The following is a 6,000-nucleotide window of genomic DNA, read 5'->3' as shown; positions in this document are numbered from 1 at the left end:
CTCATTCTTCTTTTCATTCTTCTTTTCATTCTTCTTCTTCTTTTCATTCTTCTTCTTCTTCTTTTCATTCTTCTTTTCATTCTTCTTCTTCTTCTTTTCATTCTTCTTCTTCTTCTTTTCATTCTTCTTTTCATTCTTCTTCTTCTTCTTTTCATTCTTCTTCTCATTCTTCTTTTCATTCTTCTTCTTCTTCTTTTCATTCTTCTTCTTCTTCTTTTCATTCTTCTTTTCATTCTTCTTCTTCTTCTTCTTTTCATTCTTCTTCTTCTTCTTTTCATTCTTCTTTTCATTCTTCTTCTTCTTCTTTTCATTCTTCTTCTTCTTCTTTTCATTCTTCTTCTTCTTCTTCTTCTACTTTTCATTCTTCTTCTTCTTCTTTTCATTCTTCTTCTTCTTTTCATTCTTCTTCTTCTTCTTCTTTTCATTCTTCTTTTCATTCTTCTTCTTCTTCTTTTCATTCTTCTTCTTCTTCTTTTCATTCTTCTTTTCATTTCCTCTTCTTCTTCTTTTCATTCTTCTTAATCTTTTTTTCATTCTTCTTTTCATTCTTCTTCTTCTTCTTTTCATTCTTCTTCTTCTTTTCATTCTTCTTTTCATTCTTCTCATTCTTCTTTTCATTCTTCTTTTCATTCTTCTTCTCATTCTTCTTTTCATTCTTCTTCTTCTTCTTTTCATTCTTCTTCTTCTTCTTTTCATTCTTCTTTTCATTCTTCTTCTTCTTCTTTTCATTCTTCTTCTTCTTTTCATTCTTATTTTCATTCTTCTTCTTCTTCTTTTCATTCTTCTTTTCATTCTTCTTCTTCTTCTTTTCATTCTTCTTTTCATTCTTCTTCTTCTTCTTTTCATTCTTCTTCTTCTTCTTTTCATTCTTCTTTTCATTCTTCTTCTTCTTCTTTTCATTCTTCTTCTTCTTTTCATTCTTCTTTTCATTCTTCTTCTTCTCATTCTTCTTCTTCTTCTTTTCATTCTTCTTTTCATTCTTCTTCTTCTTCTTTTCATTCTTCTTCTCATTCTTCTTTTCATTCTTCTTCTTCTTCTTTTCATTCTTCTTCTCTTCTTTTCATTCTTCTTCTCATTCTTCTTTTCATTCTTCTTCTTCTTCTTTTCATTCTTCTTCTTCTTCTTCTTTTCATTCTTCTTTTCATTCTTCTTCTTCTTCTTTTCATTCTACTTCTTCTTCTTTTCATTCTTCTTTTCATTCTTCTTCTTCTTCTTTTCATTCTGCTTCTTCTTCTTTTCATTCTTCTTTTCATTCTTCTTCTTCTTCTTTTCATTCTTCTTCTTCTTCTTTTCATTCTTCTTTTCATTTCCTCTTCTTCTTCTTTTCATTCTTCTTATTCTTTTTTTCATTCTTCTTCTTCTTCTTTTCATTCTTCTTCCTCTTCTTTTCATTCTTCTTTTCATTCTTCTCATTCTTCTTTTCATTCTTCTTTTCATTCTTCTTCTCATTCTTCTTTTCATTCTTCTTCTTCTTCTTTTCATTCTTCTTTTCATTCTTCTTCTTTTCATTCTTCTTCTTCTTCTTTTCATTCTTCTTTTCATTCTTCTTCTTTTCATTCTTCTTCTCATTCTTCTTTTCATTCTTCTTCTTCTTCTTCTTTTCATTCTTCTTTTCATTCTTCTTCTTTTCATTCTTCTTCTTCTTCTTTTCATTCTTCTTTTCATTCTTCTTCTTCTTCTTTTCATTCTTCTTCTTCTTCTTTTCATTCTTCTTTTCATTCTTCTTCTTTTCATTCTTCTTTTCATTCTTCTTCTTCTTCTTTTCATTCTTCTTCTCATTCTTCTTTTCATTCTTCTTCTTCTTCTTTTCATTCTTCTTCTTCTTCTTTTCATTCTTCTTCTTCTTCTTCTTCTTTTCATTCCTCTTCTTTTCATTCTTCCTCTTCTTCTTTTCATTCTTCTTTTCATTCTTCTTCTTCTTCTTTTCATTCTTCTTCTTCTTCTTCTTTTCATTCTTCTTTTCATTCTTCTTCTTCTTTTCATTCTTCTTCTTCTTCTTTTCATTCTTCTTCTTCTTTTCATTCTTCTTCTTCTTCTTTTCATTCTTCTTTTCATTCTTCTTCTTTTCATTCTTCTTCTTCTTCTTTTCATTCTTCTTCTCATTCTTCTTTTCATTCTTCTTCTTCTTCTATTCATTCTTCTTCTTCTTCTTTTCATTCTTCTTCTTCTTCTTCTTTTCATTCTTCTTCTTTTCATTCTTCTTCTTCTTCTTTTCATTCTTCTTTTCATTCTTCTTCTTCTTCTTTTCATTCTTCTTCTTCTTTTCATTCTTCTTCTTTTCATTCTTCTTCTTCTTTTCATTCTTCTTTTCATTCTTCTTCTTCTTCTTTTCATTCTTCTTCTTCTTCTTTTCATTCTTCTTTTCATTCTTCTTCTTCTTCTTTTCACTCTTCTTCTCTTTCTTCTTTTCATTCTTCTTCTTCTTCTTTTCATTCTTCTTCTTCTTCTTTTCATTCTTCTTCTTTTCATTCTTCTTTTCATTCTTCTTCTTCTTCTTTTCATTCTTCTTCTTCTTCTTTTCATTCTTCTTCTTCTTCTTCGTCGTGCCCCGTGACTGCCCAAATGAGTGAAGTGTGCGGTGATTCTAAGATCGACGGCACTCATCTGCATGTCATACTGACTGACAGTATTATTTCTCTTCCCCAGCAGACTCCAAGGGCATTTAAATTAAAGGTACAGTGTTCTGCACTAATATAAAGGCTCTCTGAAGCCTAGAAACCCTTTAAATAAGTTAAATTCGCAGCGAATAAATTCGCATCGAATCGAATTTCTTCCGCAAATTCGGCGAATCAGCCGAATCGAATTTTTGAATAATTCGCTCATCTCTATACGTGACCCAGTTCAATGGAGTCCATTAAAATGAATGGGCTCTTGTGCCCGCGCAAATTACAGTCCACATGGCCTCACATATGTGAACCATGGCTTAAGCTGGGGAGTGAAAAGTTAGATGATTCTGAATGCCCTTCAACCAGCAAATGAGGTGGGCTGTATCTGACTTGCCGCAGCTTCTAATGCACACTGTAAGAAGCTCAAAGTCTGCAGTGAAATCAGAGTAAACAATTTCAGTACAGGAGAGGAGCCTGCACAACTGGGCAAGACTGAAGGTAAGACTTGAGTTAAACTTTAATAAGTTGCCCAAAGTGAGACAGTAACCACAGCAATGATTGTGTATGCACTAATTTGAGCATACTCTATAAAAGTTATACCTAGGAATGTAGTGCTGTGTTCTCCTATCTCTAGCCAGCAATCAAATTCCAGCTGCTGTAGAATGTTTGCAAAAATGAAATAACATTAAAAGCTTGAAGTTGTTCTAAAGGCTGAAGGTTTTTACCTTCATGCATTCTCTGCATGAAGGTAAAAAACCTTCAGGGTGCGGCTTCCCCCTCAGCCCTCCCTAATACTCACCTGAGCCCAATCCAGCAATGTGCATGCCAGCTGCGACTGTCCTGGGACTCTCTCTCCTCATTGGCTGAGGCACAGCAGCCTTTGGCTCCTGTTTCTGTCAATTACAGCCAATGAGGAGGGAGCAGGACTGAGCTACGCTCTGTTTGTCCCATAGACACACAGAGGTGGCTCGGGAGCGAGCACGCACAGCTTGCTCTGTGGGCACTCGGCAAGGGGGAGGGACCAGAAGCGATGGCAGGGGACCTGAAAAGAGGGAGTTTGGGGCTGCTCTGTGCAAACCATTGCACAGAGCAGGCAAGTATAATGTGTTTATTAATGATAATGTACGCCTAGGTTGATTTCCCCTGGAAGTAGACCAATGGTGCTCCAAAGCTCACAGTGCCTTCCTGGCACTTTAAACAGCAAGGGAGTCTAAGATGAATAGCCGGTAACTCGTTCTCCTGATAAAAGTACTTTTTTTTTTTTTTAAATCTTTTTATTGAACTGTTTAACATATTAAGGACATACACACAACAAAAAAAAAAACATAAACAAAGGTTCACATGTGTCCTAGGTGGAGAAGGTCAATCATACATCCAGAGAAATTAAAAACTGCAGCCAAAGATTCTCCAAAACGCTATCACCACCAACCAAGAAATAAATGTGTGGATATAACCAGATGTTTCATTAAACTTTTACATTTTAGTAAATCCAGTCCACTTATGTGCTAGGTATGCTAACCAGATGTTCAATACGCTAGAGTGCTACACATGACGATGTATGATTAAAGGATTTTAGACAAAAAAGGATTATGTTCTGATAATAATAAAGATTCTCCAAAACGCTCACGTCGCTATCACCACCAACCAAGAAAGAAAATGTGTAGATATAAAGTTTCCCATCCTAGTGTACATTATGACATGTATTATGTCCCCAAGATCAGAAGGAATACAAAAAAAATCATAAAATACAATATTACAATATTACTCAGGGCATTGTCATGTCAGAGGCAGTGGAGGGTTCGGACAGCCATTTGGACCATACTCTATCATATTTCTTAGGGCATCCCCTGTGCATGTAAGTATCCTTATATAGTGGTAAATTAACATTAATTATCTGCATTCATAGCATAATAGATGGAGGAGCAGGTTTTTTCCAATTAAGAGCTATGGTCTTTCTAGCATAGAACAACAGTAGGCTAATCAGAGTACATTCAGCTATAGTGGACAGGAGATCACTAATCAGACCTAACAAATACACCGACATGGTAGGTTATAGGGGGGCCGAGGTCAACTTATTGCACAATGATATTACCTCATTCCAAAAATCAGACAACGCAGAGCAATGCCAAAACACATGGACTAAATCTCCCGGGGAGCCCCCACAACGCCAACATTCAGGGGAGTGTGTGGAGCTCATTTTGTGGTATAATAGGCCCTAAGTACAATCTTGAACTGAATCAAACGGTCTCTTAAAGAGACCAGAGAGCAAAAAGGCAAGTCCCAAATATAATACCAGTCATCATCATATAATTACGGAACATCCCGTGACCATCTCTCCCGCAGGCTTTGCAAAGCAGGTAGGGAAACCCTTAACAGGTGTGAATACAGATGCAAAGTAGGCTTCACCGAGCAATCAGATAACAAAAGCTCTTCCCGGGCCAATTGAGTGAGTTGGAGGGTAGAAGGAGGGAATTGAGCACAGAAGGCATGGAAAAGCTGTAAATATGAGAATAAATAGGATGCAGGAACATTATAAGTAAAGAGAGAGTAGACAAAGGGGAAAGGACAGAACCGGTCACAATTTGTGAAATTTTTTTGATTTGAAATTTAGTCCAGGCGTGTGGCTCAGGTAACAGGAAGAAATGGGGCAAGGTAGGATTAAGCCATAGTGGGGCATTCGGAGAAACAGCTAGCTTGGAATAGCATTCACAGATTGAACCCGCATGCCAGGCCCATAGGGTGGTGATCATGGAGGGTGTTAATGGATATGGGGGCAGAGGTCCTCTATCGATAAGGAACCTCAGAGCCTCCATCAAGCGCAAAACCGCAGCCTCCAGCACCGTGGAGGGATTCAAAGAATCGGGGGTCAGCCACTAGGCTGCCATCACCAATTGGGTAGCCAAGAAATATTTATAGCAGTCAGGAAAGGCCAGGCCACCCTGAGCCTGGGGCCGCATGAGGGTGGAAAGCTTCTACCTAGGACTATTGAGGCCCCAGATGAAGGAGGAAAATAGGTAATTCAGATGGTTAAAAAAGGATTTGGGAATCCATTGCGAAGAATGTCAAAATAAGTAAGTGAATTTCAGAAGGATTTTCATTTTGATCAGGTCAATGCACCCAAGGAGATATAGAGGTTGGGACTCCCACGCCTTCAGCTTCCATCTAAGATCTTGCACCATCGGAGCCAAATTTAAGGAAAGAAAATCTGAGGGTGACGAGAGATCACAACTCCTAGATACCGGAAACTCTCCACCCACTGTAATTTTGTAGGGGAAGGGCCCTGCCAGGGGCCGAGGGACAATGGGAAACAACAAGGATTAGGCCCTAATATCAGGGGAAGTACGGAGAGCCTCAGCAATGGGCTCCACCGCTGATAAAAGTGCTTTATTGATAA

The sequence above is a fragment of the Staurois parvus genome, unplaced genomic scaffold, assembly GCF_062004578.1.
Source record: "Staurois parvus isolate SC_StPar_1 unplaced genomic scaffold, SC_StPar_1.0 ptg000023l, whole genome shotgun sequence".
Lineage (NCBI taxonomy): Eukaryota > Metazoa > Chordata > Amphibia > Anura > Ranidae > Staurois > Staurois parvus.
This window is presented reverse-complemented; position numbering follows the sequence as displayed.